Source organism: Lynx canadensis, chromosome C1 (assembly GCF_007474595.2).
Source record: "Lynx canadensis isolate LIC74 chromosome C1, mLynCan4.pri.v2, whole genome shotgun sequence".
Taxonomy (NCBI): Eukaryota; Metazoa; Chordata; class Mammalia; order Carnivora; family Felidae; genus Lynx; species Lynx canadensis.
The window spans coordinates 178,095,679-178,114,210 of NC_044310.1; the positions used below are offsets into that span (position 1 = coordinate 178,095,679).

The window sequence follows — 18,532 nt, forward strand, 5'->3', positions numbered from 1 at the left end:
GCCAAAACCGAGAGTCTGACGCTCAACTGACTGAGCCACCCAGGCGCCCCTCCCTTACTAATGTTTAATTGGTTCAGGGATGAACAACCTGTACTAATCGAAAAACGTCTTCATATGTATAGGTTTTCTATTTCTGTTCGAATTTATAGTTAGTTTGTGTTTTCCTAGCAATTATGTTATTTGTGGTTTTCTTCATACATGTTTTCAGTTACCACGGAACTTAGAGAATGGTATTTGTAATGAGATTCCTTGGTGGCCAAGAGGTTAAGGCAAAAGGAATTGGACTCCTTTTATAAAATACTTCCTCTAGGAGAAGGCAGAGTGGGCAGATCCCACAGCAACTCTGTACAGCTCTCCAGTGTCTGCCTGACAGTGATCCCGTCTCCCCGGGACAGCATTGGATATTGATTCTATTCCAGAGGTTGGCACAGTTTTTCTGTAACAGGTCAGACTGTAAACATTTTGGGCTCTAAGGACCATGTGATTTCTGTCACAACTACTCAACTCTGTCCTCGTGGCCAGAAGCAGTCATCGGCAACAACGGCAAACACACGCGGTTGGCACCTTTCCAGTAAGTTTGGGGCCATAATTTGCTGACCCTTCTTCAATTCTAATTTTGTTTTTAAAATTCAGTCTCTAAGCAGATCACTCCATTTTGGGGATGATATCCAGAATAGGTCCTATTTATATAAAGCAGTTTGTATCCTGTGGTGTGATGGAGACCCATCACAGGGTGATGGAGACCCAAACTTTGGATTCAGAGAAACTTGGTTGAAATTTCAGTTCTGCTCTGCAGTAGGGGTGGAGCCTGAAGCCTCCCTCCTATCTTCATTTTCCCATCTGTGGGATGTGGATAAGAGTCCTACTTTAGAGAAGTGTTGCAATGATTAAGTGACAGCATATGTTAAGTGCCTGAACCAAAGAAATTGCCCCCAAAATAGAATTTTTTTTTCGCCAAGCCCACAGCAATATCCTTCCCTCCACACATATAAGAATTGGGCAACACCCCAACTTCATCCACATGTATTTGTAAACCCTCTTTTCTATGGCTAATCTTACAGATTTGAAATTAGTTCTAATTAGCTTCAATTTCAGATGATGCTGTTTTAAAAAAACCAAAAAACAAAAAACCTGTCCTCGATTTCTGGGAATATATTTCATTTAGTTCTTGAAACCTCTTGTGTGTTAATGACAGCCAACTACAGTATGTCATCAAAGCATTAAAAAAAAAGTCTTAATTCTAATAGCTCTCAAGGAAGTAAAGGAAAGCTGTGGAATATCTATCAGATTTTAAAAGGCCACTAATCAAATAGATCTTGCAGAAAGAGTAACAAACTTAGACTCTATTTAATGTTTGCTGCGATCATGACTATGCTTTTTAGAATTGGTTGTATGTAAAATCTCTTAGGCAATTAATTCACTTTTAGTATCAGAAGTAGTGGATTGTGAAAACAATACTACTTGAAATTATTCCCTTTTGGAAAATTAATTAAAAATATGCATAGATACATGAGGCACTAGTGATAGGAAGTACTTTCATAGCAGGAGAGCAATTCTGTGTTTACTTATTTGTATAAACATACTTGGAGACTACAAAATTGAGTGTACTTAGCATATACTTTTTTGGATGGGGCATATTTAAGTCCTCCCATATTTAGAAAATAAAAAAAGTTTACTTTCACTAGGCAAATCATTAGAACCAATGCTAATATGGCTATTGAACATCTGTAAAGTAATAATATCTTCAAGAAAATAACATAAAAGCAATGCAAATTTTTTTTTTTTTTTACGTTTATTTATTTTTGAGACAGAGAGAGACAGAGCATGAACAGGGGAGGGGCAGAGAGAGAGGGAGACACAGAATCGGAAGCAGGCTCCAAGCTCCGAGCCATCAGCCCAGAGCCCGATGCGGGGCTCGAACTCACGGACCGCGAAATCGTGACCTGAGCTGAAGTCGGACGCTCAACCGACTGAGCCACCCAGGCGCCCCAGCAATGCAATTTTAGAAAAGAAAAGGTTCCCCAATAGATGAGAGAGATTATTGTTTTAAACATGGGAATTAAGAATGGGCTGTAATGGTCAAGGAGATCTGGCCTTAAATCCTGGGGTCAGAACTGTTCAATATGTGACTCGTTGCATTTGTTTCTTGGTTCGTTTGTTCATTTGTTCATTCATTCATTCACCAAATATACGCTTATTAAAAAATTACCAGGATGCCTGGGTGGCTTGGCCAGTTAAGCATCTTACTTCGGCTCAGGTCATGATCTTGTGGTTCATGAGTTTGAGCCCCTCATCAGACTGTGCTGACAGCTCAGAGCCTGGAGCCTGCTTCATATACTCTGTCTCCCTCTCTCTCTGCCCCTTGCCCACTTGTGATCTGTCTCTCTCTCTCTCTCTCTCTCTCAAAAATAAATAAATGTTAAAAAAATTTTTTAAAAATTACCATTTATGAAGCATTGTGCTAGGAACATAATTTGTTTCAGAGAAAATGCCTTAATAGTTGATTACAATATGCTTTGTAATTGTTACTACAGAAATATGTACCAATAGCTGAGATAGCAGTGCAGAGGGAAAGAATCACTCCAGAGAGGCCAGAGAAGAGTGTGGGGAGAGAGGTGGTCATAGAGGCTTCATAGATAATGCAAACAGCATTTGAGCTAGCTTTGCGTAAGGATGAAAACCCCTGAAATTCTAAACAGAATGAAAAACATGACCAAAATCAAAAAGGAATAAAAGTCCACTTTGCATGTGAATATAGTTGTGCGTAGTTTGATATGACTGTAACATGGCTTCACGGCGGTAGGTGGGGAGTTTCACTCTATGCTATGAATCTTGGTCCTTCACTCAGTTGGCCAGTGACCCCTTGGCCACCATATTAGTTTTCCTCTTTAAGCCTATGTTTTGAATGGCTGAAAACCCAGGTGTATTAGTGAGGTGCTTTCAGGTTTCAAGGAGCACAGCACAAGGCATGTTTCTGATCCTGGATGATTGGAATTTATTACAAAGGTACAAAAAGAAATTAGGAGGCAAGAAAATGGAGCCATTTTAATGGAACAATCAGGCCTCAGGAAGAAGCAGAGCATTGTTCATCAGTCCCTAGGATCACAGAGCAATTCTAATGTCCCAAAAGCAATACTGGGGTTGTTGTCATACAGATGGGAATTCCTCTTGCACAAGATACCCTTCCATTCACTTGATTCAGCTTCTTCTCTGTTTCTTCCTCCTGTTGTTATTACTGCCCTCTGGCTAGTTTATTTATCTCATGAATTTTATTTACTCATTGCCTCTATTAGCTCATGGAGTTGGCTTAGTCTCTGCTTAGTTTTCTGGTTCCTATTTCACTTTGCTTGGAGCATCTCTCTGTGTGCTTTTGTGCAGAAAACAGTTAATAAAAGGCCCCGGGACTGCTGTTCTTAGAAAGACCTGCTTGCAAGGCTGGCTCTTGACTAGCATCTGAGAACTTAGGTTTCAGGAGGGTTCTGACCATTTGCTAAATGGTAAGAGTAGCTCAAGCTGCCTCAACTGTTTGTGCAAACAGTAATGGCTTATACTAAATACATACTTTCCTTCTGGCAGTCAGGAATTTGGCATGGACCAGGAAAAGGACACCCATGTAACCAATCCTCAAAAAAACCTTGGGTGCTGAGTCTGTAATAAGCTTCCCTGGTAGAGAGCATTTCATACCTGTTGTCACAGTTTGTCACTGGAGGAAATAAGTTCCTCTTGTGTGACTCCACTGAAGATTCTTGGAAACTTGTACTTGATTTCCTCCACACTTTGCCTTATGCACTTTTTCCCTTTGCTCATTTTGCTCTGCATCCTGTTACTTTTTTGGCCATTAAGTCTGACTGTACGCTGAGCCCTGTGAATCCTCCTAGCAAATTATTGAACCTGGGGGTGACCTTGTGAATCCCTGACACAACTTTGCTTTCAGACTCCTAAAGAAAGCATATCTTACACTCCACTACCCAGTCCTTATTATAGTCTAATCTCCGGCTATCTCCACATCCCCATCTCCTATCACTCCCCCAGCTCCTTTTCTAGTTACGCCAGATTCCTTACTTCAAACATTCCAAACATGCTCCTGCTTTAAGGCCTTTGAAGTCACGGTTCTCTTGGCCTGTGCCTTTTCCCCTAGAACTTTGTGGCTGTTCCTCACCTCATTCGTGTCCTTGCTCACATGTCACCTACCTAAAATAAATATCCCTTCCTACCCACATGCCTTAACTATATATCCCCTTGCCTACACCAATTATTCATAGCACAAAATCAGTATTTTACAATATACTGTTTATTGCCTATCTTTCCCAACTAGAGTTTATTAACTGAAGGAAGGCAGGGACTTTGCTTTGTTTACTACCCTATTTTTAGTAGCTAGAACAGTGCTTGGCTTGTAGAAAGGACACAATGTATACTATGTTTGCAGAAGGAATGAGTTAATAAATCATACATCTCTGTTGGGCATATATCTCATACCAGGCCACATTACATGCCTTTAGGTCAAGCATGTGGTAGAGACTGCTGATCACCCATCAGTATCTACCCTATCCTTATTTTGTAGTAATAGAACTCCGGATTTTTGGCCAGTCACATGGCCACCAGTACATTTCCCAATCTCCTGTGTTGATAAGTATGGCTATGTGACTAAGTGCAGGCAAATAGGATATAAGAGGAAGATGGATGTGTAACTTCCAGAAAATATCCTTAAATAGAGTGGGTTCTATTTTTCCTCCCCCTCTCCCTTCCTGTTGGGTGGAATTGGTTGTGATAATTGAGCTTTGGCAGCCATACTGGATCATGAGGCAACCTTAAAAATGGAAGGTACTGTTGCTCAATGGAGCAACAGATAGAAGGGGCCAATACCAATCCTGAAGAACCTACCTCTGGACTTTGACAAGAGCCAGAAATAAACTTCTATCTTGTTTAAACCCAGCCATGTGGGATTTTGTCTCACTGGAATGTGGTTCTAATCCTAACTAATATAAGCACTAATTTCCAGTCCAATTTCTTACAGCCAGGTGGTGGAGTTACACAGTACAAAGTATGAAACCATATCAACTATTCCATTTGTTTGTTTATTTATTTCTAAAGTTTGTTTGTTTGTTTGTTTGTTTAGAGAGGGAGAGAGCAAGTGTGGGAGAAGGGCAGAGAGACAGGGAGAGAGAATCCCAAGCAGGCTCCCTGCAGTCAGCGCAGAGCATGACACAGGGCTCAATCTCACCAACCGTGAGATCATAACCTGAGCTGAAATCAAGAGTTGGACACTTAACCGACCGAGCCACCCAAGCACCCCTATTTAAAGGAAGCTGTGGGCATAACAGGAAGGCTGGCAAGCAGAATGTTATCCTGTGGGAAATGTCAGCTATGGAAAAACATTATAATAATGCTCCCCAATGAGTCACACTTTCCTGTATCCACATGCATTTTTGCAGTATGATGTTGCCACCCTTTCCATCAAGATGCAGAGGCTATCTCTCCACTCCCTTGAATCTGGGTGGGCCTTGAGACTGTCCTTGACCAACAGACGGTGACAAAAGCAACGCTGTGTGAGTTCCAGAGTCTTAGCCGTAAGAGACCTTGTGTGGTTGCTGGCGAGGCCATCAGAAGTCACTCTCAGACGGCCATCCTACAGAATCATAAAAATAAAGCAGTTGCTGTTTTAAGCCACTAAGTTTTGTCAAGATTTGTTACGCAGCAACAGGTACCTGAAAATTAATCTAAATGAATATCTGTTTCTTGCTGCATGAAGATCCTAAGACAAGTTATAAGTGAAAAGCATTTACATTAGTTGAGTTTGGTAACTTTTAAAGAAAAATATAAAATCTTCAGCTTACACACTTTAGTGTTAAAAATGACGAACACAAGTTTTAGTTAACAATTAAATGCTAAAAAGAAGTAGCACAGGATAGTAGAAAGAATGTTAGGTGAGACATTGGTAGAACTGGGTTACGGTCCTCCTACCATTAAGTAATTTTGTGACCTTAAAACTGTTGCCTAGCCTTTTGGTGTCTCATTTTCCTCAGGTGTAATAGCGGACCACCTTACTGCTCACTCATTCATTCCAGAATCACTGATTACCTCTAACTTTTGGGAGTGACTACCATGAAGAGTGAGATGAAAGGAGATTTTGACTTTCTACTTCTACATTTATGTGCAGAACTGATTTGATTTAAAAATAAAAACATGGGGGCACCTGGGTGGCTTAGTTGTTGAGTGTCTTGAGTCTTGATTTCGATTCAGGTCATAATCTCAGGGTCAGGGAATGGAGCCCTGCATCGCGCTCTGTGCCAAGTGTGGAGTCTGCTTAAGATTCTCTTCCTCCCTCTGCCCCTTTCCCCTGCTCACTCTAATATAAAAAACTAATCAATAAAATCAATCAATAAATAATAAAAACATTGATTAGTTTATAATCCTCAAAGATCATAAAGATGTTATGGGCTGAATTATGTCTGCACCCAAACTGATATGCTGAAGTCCTAATTCCCAGTACTTCAAAATGTGCCTGTTTTTTAAAAATTTACTTAGTTATTTTGAGAGAAAGAGAGGCAGAGAGACAGACAGGCAGAGAGAAAGGGAGATAAGAGAATCCAAGCAGGCTCCACACTGTCAGGACAGGGACCAGTGCAGGGCTCCAGTTTACCAACCGTGAAATCATGACCTGAGCTGAAATCAAGAGTTGGACACTTAACCAACTAAGCCACCCAGGTGCCCCCAAAGTGTGCCTGTTTTTAAACACAGAGCCTTTAAAGAGGTGATTAAGTTAAAATGAGGCTGTTGGGGTGAGTCCTAATGTAGTCTGACTGGTGTCTTTATAAGGAGAGGACATTTGGGTGCATAAAGAGACACCAGGGATCCCTTCCCACAAATGAAAGATCACGTGAAGATACAGTGAGAAGGTGGCCATGTGTAAGCCAAGGAGAGAAGCCTCAGAAGCAACCAATCCTGCTGGCACCTTGACTTTAGAATGATACATTGTGATAAGGCAAATTTCTGTTGTTCAAACCACCTAGGACTGTAGTATTTTGCTGGGGCGGGCCTAACAAACTAACACAGATATTTCCTGTTCAAAAAGAACTAGTATCTTCAATGGGCACAGGTCCCTATTCCGAGGTGCTCATGTTCAAATAGGAGAAACATTAACTTTTAATACAATGCAGTAGGATAAATGCTATGGTGGAACCATGTAAAGAGTACTATGGGAGTCCAGAGGAGGGGAACCTAACTGGCTATGGAGAGGGAGACGATGGTAGCTCCAGCAGGGAGAGTTTAGAAAACCTAACCTATGGGTGAGATGCCATCTTCATGTTGAGGGAAGAGTAGGGGATAATAACCATCCTAATTACTGGCCTCTCTGCTGACCCTCTGTGTTTGGTTGTCATATGGAACATTGGTCCTGTATAAACATTTCAAGGATCAGTAAAATCTCATCAAACACACAGACACAAAATGGAAAATGGGAATACTGATGTAGTATTGTCAATGTTGTTTTACTTAAAAAAAAAAAAAAAAAAAAGACATGCAATCTGCCATTCTCACTGTATCGAAGGCATTTTAACATAAAAAATAGGACGTTATCTCATAATAAAAAAACAATCCTTTAAATTAAATGCATTTAGCTTTAAATTACTTCCACAGGCCTTAGCTTTTGCACTGCACACAAATTAGTAGTCTTAGACCAGCATTCCATGGCCACTAGGGTTTCAATGCCACTTTTATCAGTCAGCTTATGAGCACAATATTTGATTTCTTTGTATGGCAAAAACTCCTGGTTTTTCCCTGCCTATATTTTCCTTCTTCCATAAAAATAGATGGATGGTTACTAGATACATGGCTACTCAGCTAGACTACATCTTTATCCTCTTTTCAAAACTAGATATGATTATGTGGCTAAGTTTTAGCTAATGGGATGTAAGCTGAAGTAATGTGTTATTTCTGGGTCATCTCGATCTTAAAAGATAAGCCACTTGCCTTAGAATTCCTCTTTGCCTTTTCCATAGGTGGGAGCACTGAATGTGCCCACAACCTAACTTTGACCATAGGGATGAAGAGATTACCTCAGGGAAGAGTGAAGCAATAATAAATGGAAGGAGGGTGGATCCTGGAGTGACTCTATGGAGTAGAGACTCCCTGCCAAGCAGAACTGCTCACCTTACTGTAACATGAGAAGGACGTGAACTTCCATGTTATTTACGCTCCGCATGTAGATGTATATATATTTCTTGGCGTTTCATTTTGGGGACAGCTTGGTCTTTTCCCTAATAAGCAAGTCCTGCTTTCTCTTGCTTTTACCACGATTATTTGCCTTCCAACTTCCCCTTCAGAAGTTTCACGCCACTCCTACGGCTCCTGCCCACAGAGGATATGTGAACAGCTAGGTTACCAGAGAAAGACCCTGACATAATACTCTCCTATCTAGGTGTGGAATTCCCCCAATGGAGAGGGCCAGTGACCTTCTTAGTTCTCTTGAATAGTTTTTCCAGTTAAGTCTCCACCTTGTTCCCTTTGACCTACTTAGATGGCAGTTAAGGGAACCATTCCCGGGGTGGACTGGCTTACCAATCAATGAACCCAGCTCACCCTCAGGACTTTCCACTATGCCTATATCACTTCTCTTTTCTATCTACCGAACACTGCCTCTTTTACTTTCCGGAGAACTACATAACACACATTCTCTTTCAAATCATTGACATTTGCAGCAAAGAGTTATTGAACAATTACTTCATAAGGTATAACAGAAAATGATGAAATAGGGAAAGTACCTGACTTTTCAGTCTGCTTGGAAAAAACGGACTAAAAGGCAATTATAAATTAAAGTGAAAAGTTGTAGAATTCAAATCAATATAGTATGGCATGGGAATACTTGAAGAAGCACCCAGCCCAGTGTTTGTGGGAGGGAGTGGTCAACAGTTTAGGTGCAGAGAAAGGTGAAGTAAATGTATACACTGGCTGTATAAAACTATATGCCTGTTAAGAATAATACCTAATTTTAAAACTTTGAATAACTTAGAGTACAGAAAGTAAAAAGTAAAAGTTCTTCCCACACACACTGGTTTTAATACCCACTGTGATTTGTTAATATTTGTTTGATGTGTCCTTCCCGATAAATAGATGTGAAAACAGATATACCGATATATACCCATGTAGGGTTTTATTTTTCAAAAATCTAATCATAATACACATATTATTATGCAGCCTCATTTTTCCACCACATAATCTTCTTTATCATGTGCATATATTTACCTCATTTTAAAAATAGTTCAGACTTCCCTACTAATGATTCACTAACTTATTGTTAATAAATCTTTTTTTTGACATACAGGTTGTTTTCCATTTTTTTCCCTTGTCATAGTAGTATTTCAAGGAACATTTTATCCATTGAACTTACAGATAACTATCAAGAGAAAAAAACTACAATCTGAAGATCCTATACCTGCCCAAAAAATCATATGCATAAGAGGAAAAAAAAATTTTTTTGTAAAGTATCAGAAATTTACCTTCTGCTTTTCTTTCTGGGGAATTTACTTGAGGACTCATTCTAGCAAAATCAAAATCAAAGTAAAACTGTATCTCAGGGGGATTTGAAATGTATAAAAACATGAATGAGTAATCAATCCGGTACAATTTAAAAGACCAGAATAGAGAATCAGAGCATGATTCCTGAATGAGGGACTTAAATATTATACATTTTTCTTAATGTTTATTTATTTTTGAGAGAGAGAGAGACAGAGGGTGAGCAGGGGAGGGGCAGAGAGAGAGGGAGACACAGAATCTGAAGCAGGCTCCAGGCTCTGAGCTATCAGCACAGAGCCGGATGCGGGGCTCAAACCCACGAACTGTGAGATCATGACCTGAGCCAAAGTCGGACGCTTAACTGACTGAGGCACCCAGGTGCCCCTGGGAACTTAAATATTATAAAGAAATTGATATTTCCCAAATTAAAATTTAGGCTTCTTTTGATTCCAAAAAAATCCTGAGAGGGGTCTGTTTTTGAATCATGACAGAATTTTCTAGAAAAATAAGTAAGAATGGTTAAAGAATGTCTGTAACAGAGAGGCTGGAAGCTGGTATTTGCCTTATCTGATCCTGAAGAATTATGAACATACAATTGTTAAAGCATTTTAAGTATTGAGAATTAGTAACTTAGAAATGATAACCTGGAACTAGAACTTATAAAATATAGAAAGATATTTTAAAGAAATCACAAACTCAAGGATAAGGAATTGTTTCTTTAATAATGTGGAGAAGAAGAAACTTTTTAAAGACTATTTTATTAGAACTTTGCATCACAGCATACATACAGATAAAGAGTTAAAATTCGACCATAAGAAATTGGGGAAGGTATAGAAGAAAGTTTATATCATCCCTTCTTGAGGAAGGACTCCCTCAAGTAAAAGCTCAATGGAAGAAACCATAGGAAAAGATAACAGATTTGACCATATGAAAATAAACAGTTACTGTAGTACAAAAAAATTGAGATAGAAGGAAAAGGCAAATCACAAACCAGGAAAGATCTGTACAACATGTACTGTAAACAAAACAGGGTTACTATCACTTGTCAAAACTCCAACACTGGAGATTCAGTAGGTCTCAGTCTAGTCTGTGCCCAAACCTTCACAGATGGGACATGTCTAAAGAAAAAAATACAAAACTACGTGCGGTGGTCTAACTCTAAATTTACTGTGAATTGCCTTCAAGTAAGAAATCGGTCCTGTTGTAAAATCGTAATACATTTCCCTAGTTCACTCACTGTCCCACATTCCCTGACAATAATTTCATATCCTCTTCCACACTTCAAACTTCCAGCATCTCCTCCCCATCTTCACTCTAAATGGATGATCTGGCTTATTTCACTCAGAAAGTAGTAGCAACCGGAAGAGGATTTCCATAAGCTCACACCACCACGTCATTCCACCCACTAGCATCTCCCCTAGTGCTAGAATCTTCCATGCTCCCATCAACCCTTTCACAGGGCCCCTCGCTCCCACCCCTTCTTATCTACTCAAGCACAAGAAGGTGTCTCCAGAAATTCCATCTACTGAATCATTCTCTTCAGCCCACAGTCATGATATTATTTTTCATATATTAAAAAAAAAAAATCTCTTTTGTTCCACTTTCCCCTTAAGTTATTGGCCCCTTTCTCTCCTCTGCTCTGCAGTAATCCCCCTCAAAAGAGTTAGGCATCCTTGTTTTACCATTTCCAATTCCTTGACTTCCATTCTCTCTTGACTGGATCCATTCAAGCTTTCACCAGCTCCAGCGTAACTGCTCTTGTCAAGGTCAGCCATGACTTTCCTTTTTGCTGATCAACCCTCAGTTTTAGCTCACCTCATCTATCAGCTGCATTTGACACAAAATCACCACCTCTTCATGGAAACATTCGGTTCACCTGGCATCCGGGACACCGCTCTCCTTGCGGTGTTCTTCCTTCTCACAGTTTTTCATGTCTAACGTGGCCCTCTGGATCCTTCCACATCCCCCCAACTGTTCCACTTGGTAGTCTTCCCCTTTTTGGTGACTGACGGCTTTCTTTCCAGTTGCTCAGACCCAAAGTCTGGAAGTCATATTTGATGCGTCTCATTTTCTCAAACTCCGCTTACAACCAGAGAGTAAGCCTGTTGGCTCTATCTTCAAAATAGACCTAAATTCTTATCACATCTTACCAAGGTCACTGTTTCCATCCTGGGTGCAAGCCACAACATATCTCAAATGGATTTATACAATAATCTTTTAACTGTCTTTCCTGCTTCCACCCTTGCTCCTTTTATTTCTCTATAGTCAGAGTGATCCTGTTAAGTCTGATTAGCATGTGGGTCATTGCTCAAAACATTCCAACAGATTCCTGTCTCAGGGTCAAAGTCCAAGTCCTCCTATATGATATGTCCCCTTCCCATCCTCATCTGTTACACATTCTCCTTGCTCACTCTGCTTCAGTCACAGCAACCTGATTACTGTTCCTGGAAAAAGCCAGGCAGCCTGAGCCTTTTCGATGGCTTCCTCTTCTTTTTATCTTTACTCAAATGTCACCTTTCCTGCCCACTCTCACCAGTCATTCGTGCTCAATTCCCTCCCTTGCTTCATTTTCCAACTTAGCATTCATCACCCTCTAACATACTATATAACTTGATTTAGTCTATTGTTTCTGTCTACTCCCATTAGAATGTAAGCTCCATGAAGTCAGAGATTTTTGTATTAATTTTTTTTTTAACTGATGCAGTCCCAGTGCTGGCACATAGTAGTTGTTCAATAAAGGTTTGTTGAATAAGTTAATAGATTATGTTTGATGAATATACAAAGGGCAAATGGGGGTATAAATGTCTTCAAAATTCCTAAAATGTCAATTGACAATACATGTCAGAAGTCTTCACTATACATTCAGTAATTTCATTTCTGGACATTTACCTCAGTGCAGGACTGCTCAAGCTAGAGTAAAGGAAATAGTGTTCCAGAGTATTAATAGGTATGTGGAAAATAAGGAAAATATTTCGGAAAAAAGTCCCTTTTTACCTGCTGTGGTTTAGCATACAGTGATGCCTGAGTCCCACCTTTAGGGATCCTGATTTGTTTTGGACTGGATGTCCCCCTTGTCATGATAATGATTATTACTGAGATCCATTAATTCATTAGGGGCTGTAGTGGTACTCTTGTTCACATTTCTGGGCCTGTATTTTTTTCATATACAAAAAGAAGGGGTTAGAGTACATTATCTACATGTAAGCATTCTTCCAACCCAGACACTCCATGTCCACATGGAAAATACTCTTAATTAGGGGTGTGTATGGAAGCATTGGCTGTTTCTTCCAGGTTACTTATTGACATACGTGCCTGCTTGAATGCGTGTGAAAGGAGAGAATGTGCGTGAGTTTTTTAATGCTCTATAGGTTGATTTTTTTTTAATTTTTTAAATTTTTTAAAAATTAAAAAAAAAATACTTATTTTTGAGAGTGCGAGCGAGGGAGGGGCAGAGAATCTGAAGCAGGCTCCGTGCTGTCAGCCCAAAGCCCGACGTGGGGCTTGAGCCCACAAATTGTGAGATCATGACCTGTACTGAAGTTGGATGCTCAACTGACTGAGCCACCCAGGCACCCCATATAATGCTCTAAAATAAGAAGAGCATGCAGCTCTTGATCTTGGGGTTGTGAGTTCAAGTCTCACAGTGGGTGTAGAGATTACTTAAATAAATAAAAAAGAAAAAAGATTAAATGGTATAATGTTCTGCAATAAGAAAAGGTATTTATTTTTATTATCGGCAAACCAAGAGAATAAACATTCCATGAAGAGTCATCAAGCCCTCTACCCTAACACGTTCAGGCAGGATGTTAGGGGAATCTGTTACATGCTCCTTGTAAGGCCAACTAGAGTATGTTAAGGAATGCGATTCTGAAACCAGGAGAGTTGATTTTTAAAATTACCCCGGATTTATTTATTTTTACATATGTGTTAGTCTATGGGGGCTGCTTTAACAGAATACCATTGACTGGGTGGTTTATAAAAAACAAATTTATTTCTCACAGCTTTGGAGACTGGGGAGTCAAAGACTGAGGCACTGGCAGATTTGGTGTATGGTAAGGGCCTGCCTGTCTATGCCTATGCATCCTCCCAATGGCATAAGGGCTGAAGGAACTTGCTGGGGTCCCTTTATAAGGGCATCAATCCCATTCATGAGGGCTCTACCTTCTTACCTAATCATCTCTCAGTGCATGCAAGTGACTCTTTTTGAGGCATCTAGACACACAGTATGAAAAAGAATTCTGATTCAACAGAGACCTTCTCATGTTCTTTGTATGTGTGATTTGTAGCATTTCCTACAATGTTCCTTTAAGTCTGAGGATTATGATACATAGTCCAGTTAGACAAATCTCCCAATAAAGAAATGATTTTGTTTTATGAATTCTGAGTTCAGTTCCCAGTAATATTTTGTTTTCTCAGCTGCATAAACAATAAATTCAGGCAGTTATTTAGATGTGTGGTGCACTTGAAAGAAACTTTTTAGAACACAGAAACCAAAGTTGTTCACGCTATCATTAAAAAGATAATCTAGCTCAGTTGAATTAACCTACTTAGGGATGAATTTCTTCCCAAGAGGAACTACAAAGTTATTCCTCACAAGGGGACTTCACTGCCCCCACTGCAATCAGACATTAGGGATTAAGTAATGTGTAATTTCACTTATCACTATGAACTACAAAGCCTTCAAAAAAAATCCAATTACCCACTTAGATAACCAAAGAAATGCACTTTTAAGGGCAGATAACCTGTTTTACAGATAAAGCTATTTCATGGAACAGTTTTAAATCGTAGCTCCATAAGTTACTATAAAATGACTTCCTGTGTATTATTAAATATATTAATAACTTCTTGTATATTAATTATTAAATAATATATTAGTAAGTATAAAGTGCTTATAAGTACTGGCCCATAGCAAATGCTCAGTGTGTTAGCATTACATATTGAAAATATTACTAAACATTACTTATGAGTCTTTTGGTTAAATCTTTTTAAGAAGAGTAAGAAAACACCATTTCTTGCTGATCTTGCCAATTATATTACAAAGTAGATCACCTCCGTAATATGAGAACACTGTAGTTCTTGTTAATTTTTTGTTAGTTTCACCACAGAAGATGTCTAATTTCAAACACTACTGGTCAGCTATTTTCCTTGGCCAGCTATTTTGATGTTGTAATAGTTTTGAATGGATGCATAATGCAACGAAAGTGAAAATGATTTTTGTGATCCCAGAAAGCAAAACACGTTAGTGAGCATGGGTGTGGGCGGTGGCAAAATTTACAGGAAAACCTTTATCAGTGAGGACCCAGATAACCAGAACCTTATGTACAGGATTCTGATGGATATCCTTCTGTATTGTACTGGATCTCACTAAACAATATCTTCTTTACACGGAATGGTGGTCTTGAGGTTCTGGCCATTAGCCTCTCACTATCTCATAAGTTTATGTTTGGTCTCTGCAAATGAGGAGGGCCTGAGGAACAACAGTCTTAAAAGGAAAATCATGAAGTAATCTTGTGAAAGTAGTAAAGAATCAGCGGTATAATCATTATGACCTAACTGACTCGTCCTCAGTGACAAAGGATCTTTGTTTATTTCATTGAATTGTACATTAGGAAAGATTATCTGCATGGCAACTGTTGTTTTTCTAGACAGCCCCTTTCTCTTTTTGTTAACCACCACTCTTGAGGAGTGATTGGGGTTCACTGAAACCAACTGGTCTGGATTGAAGAGTTCCAGCACTGACCACACCATCTTGTTTCTCAGATGTCTTTAATTTTAGCGAATGAAAAAGCACTTGGTTGCCACTTCCTTTCTGAGAACAGCTGAGTTAGTCAGGGAAGGAAGTAGATGTTTGGGCTGAGTTCTCTCCAGTGGAATAAGGGCGGGGCTGGGCTGAGGAGCATCAGCTTCTGCTTTTGTGGGGCTTGGTTTCCTAACTGGTTCCTCTTTATCAGTGTCAATAAAATTAGTCTGAGCGGCTCTACTTAATCCCGTTTCTGGGAACAAATGACTGAGGCTGCAAGGAGTGGCTAATTTGCTTTGTCCAAACTCTCGGCTACAAGGTGCCCAACATTCTTAATTGGTTTCCTATCTATTGTTAATCCTTGAAAGATCTTGTCCACCTTTTTTTTTTTTTTTTTAAAGGTCTTATTTAAATATTACTTCTGTGAGAACGTTTTTGCCTGTGTTGAAGAACATACCTTTGAGTAAAATCTAAATGAAGCATCAAGTCCCGCTAGATTAATCTTGGTGGAATCAGAGCTTCTGATCTGAAGTGATGGTAGTCTTTGGGAGCCCTGAGGATGGATGCGGTTCTGCCATTACATGTTTCATCATTTGTTTTATTTGATGTTGAAATCATACCTATGAGATTATTTCACACCACTTTCTAGCATTACACCCGAGTCTTTGGCTCTCCTGGCCTTATTTTTAAAAAAAATTTTTTTTTCAACGTTTATTTATTTTTGGGACAGAGAGAGACAGAGCATGAACGGGGGAGGGGCAGAGAGAGAGGGAGACACAGAATTGGAAACAGGCTCCAGGCTCCGAGCCATCAGCCCAGAGCCTGACGCGGGGCTCGAACTCACGGACCGCGAGATCGTGACCTGGCTGAAGTCGGACGCTTAACCGACTGCGCCACCCAGGCGCCCCTCTCCTGGCCTTATTTGTCCATGTGATGGGAGCTTCTGCTTCCTTAAGAATGTCTTGTTTCTCCTATTAATCTGATCATTCTGAAACTCTTCTCGGGCTGTAATATATCTATGGCACTTCCTCACAGATGTTTGGGAAGTGGGAGTTGATCTAAAAATATTAAGTAAGAATCAAGGAAAAATTAAGGCTTCTGCCCTGCAAATTCTGACTCTTCTCAACATTTCTGTCACCATCACAAATAGTTAAGGAGATGATTCATTAAAGCCCTACAGATGCATTGTACTACTAAAATGTTTAATTCTACCGCTGTAATTTAAGTCTAAAAATTACCTTTAAGCTGGAGGGCTCTGGAGTCAAGATTGCTTAGATTCAAAACTGAGTCTGGCCATTCTCTAGCTATGTGGTCTCTGGTGTTTCATCATCTGTAAATTGGGGATAAAAGTTAGCAGTCACCACATAGGATTGATGGCAGGATTAAGCAATCACAGTTTAAGCTACTCTTGTTCTTCTCTTCTTTATTTTATTATTTTTTTCATGTTTATTTTTGAGATAGCAGATGAGTGCACGTGTGTGTGCTTGCGGAGGGGTAGAGAGGGAGACAGGATCTGAAGCCAGTTCTGCAGGGAGACTTGCAGTCTGTACAGAGTTCTGTAGGCAGACTTGAACTCACAAACCTGTGAGATTATGACCTGTGTGAAAGTGGGATGTTTAACTGACTGGGCCACTCAGGCGCCCCTTCTCTTCTTTAATAATAAAAAATAAGTGGGGGAAATAGTATTGAGTATCTACTATTTACTAGGCACTGGTTAGACTATTTGTGATCCTACGTAATTCCCTGAGGCCAGCTTCATCTTTCAGATTTTAAATTATGACTAGAAAGCTTAATCAATTTTCCCAAAGGTCACACAGTTAAGGAGTTGGAGCCCAGGTTTGTTTCTAAAGCACATGCCTCTCCACTATGTGGGGCAAAGAGGTAAAGAAAACTTTATTCATTTTTTTTCCAGGTTATAATTTCTCAGGGTTTCTAACTGCTGTTACAGGATTTTTTGGATGTATAAAAACAAATGCATAACTTGATAGGACATGAAAAGGCACAGAGGAAACTTCAATGCCCGTTACTAAGTGAAAGAAGCCAATCTGAAAGGGTCACACACTATATGTTGCCAACCATATGACATTCTGGAAAAGCCAAGACTGGGGAGACAGTAAAAAGATCAGTGGTTGCTGGGGGAGAGGGAGGGATGAGTAAGTGGCACACAGATTCTGAGGGCAGTGAAACTACACCGTATGATGCTGTCACGGTGACTACAAGTTATCACACATTTGTCCAAACCCATAAAACATAAAACACCAAGAGTGGGCCCTAAGGTTAACTATAAACTTTGGGGGATAGTGATGTGTTAATGTAGGTTCATCAACTATCACAAATGTACCACTCCACTGGGGAACATGAAAATGAGAGAGGACAAGCATGCATGGGAGTAGGGGATATATGTGAAATCTCTATACTCTCCTTTAAATTTTGCTGTGAATCTAAAACTTCCCTAAAAATAAGTCCATTAAAAAAAAAAAAAGCATAGAGAAGAAAAGCAAAGTGACAAAGGGGTGACATGTAAGAGGGGAAGGGGAAGGAAAAATAAGAAACTTGCAAAGGAATTTAACTACTTATCTGCCTACTATTACAGTGCCAAGGTACCAAGACCAGATCAGGTGACTGGTGTTCAAGTCTTGCTTGCTCACAAGTTGCTGGGTGACTTTCAACAAAATATCTCACCCTTCCGGACCTCAATTTACATATGCTTAAAAAGAGGCGGTCGAATTAATCTCCAGTTCCCTTCTGGTACTAAAATTCCAGCATTGTAGCTAAAGACCCATCCCTGCCTATTTTGTTTTTTTTTTTTTCCTTCCACCCAACTAGTCACCCTGGCCTAAACCTGGACTCAACTGCACACTTTTTTTTTTTTAACGTACCCACTGGGTCCTAACACAGCAACTGCTCCTTGTGACCACGGGACTAAATGGCCGGGGTGGAAGTCGGAACTCTGAGCGAGAGCAAAAATACCCTGAAGTTGGACAGCGAGCACTAGAAACCGGCACTGGGAAAATTGCAGGGCAAAGCGGACGCGGCGCAGCGATGGCGGAAGCAGGAACGGGCGGGGCGGGGCCGAGAGCCTATTGGAAGGCTGAGAGGGCGGGGCCAGGCTGACAGCCGGGGAGGAAAGAGGGAGGCTGCGCGGACGACGCCGGACGGTTCCGGACCCCTCGCTTCTCTTCCTACAAGCCCGGAGGGCCGGGCGACGGGCGTGCCGACGCTACGTGACGTCATAAGGGGCGTGGCAGTCGGGGTTGGGGTCCATCCTGCGCGCGGGTGCGT

The 18,532-nt window shown here is 40.3% G+C and overlaps 1 long non-coding RNA gene across 1 annotated transcript; it reads right to left on the reverse strand.

The window, feature by feature from the left end:
* Positions 1-5,232: 5,232 nt before the first annotated feature.
* On the reverse strand, positions 5,233-18,521 carry LOC115520010. The gene is made up of 3 exons (XR_003970663.1): positions 18,130-18,521; positions 16,489-16,580; positions 5,233-5,626 (listed from the first exon to the last, which is right to left on the reverse strand). It is a non-coding gene; the product is annotated as an uncharacterized LOC115520010 (long non-coding RNA).
* Between the last annotated feature and the right edge of the window lie 11 nt (positions 18,522-18,532).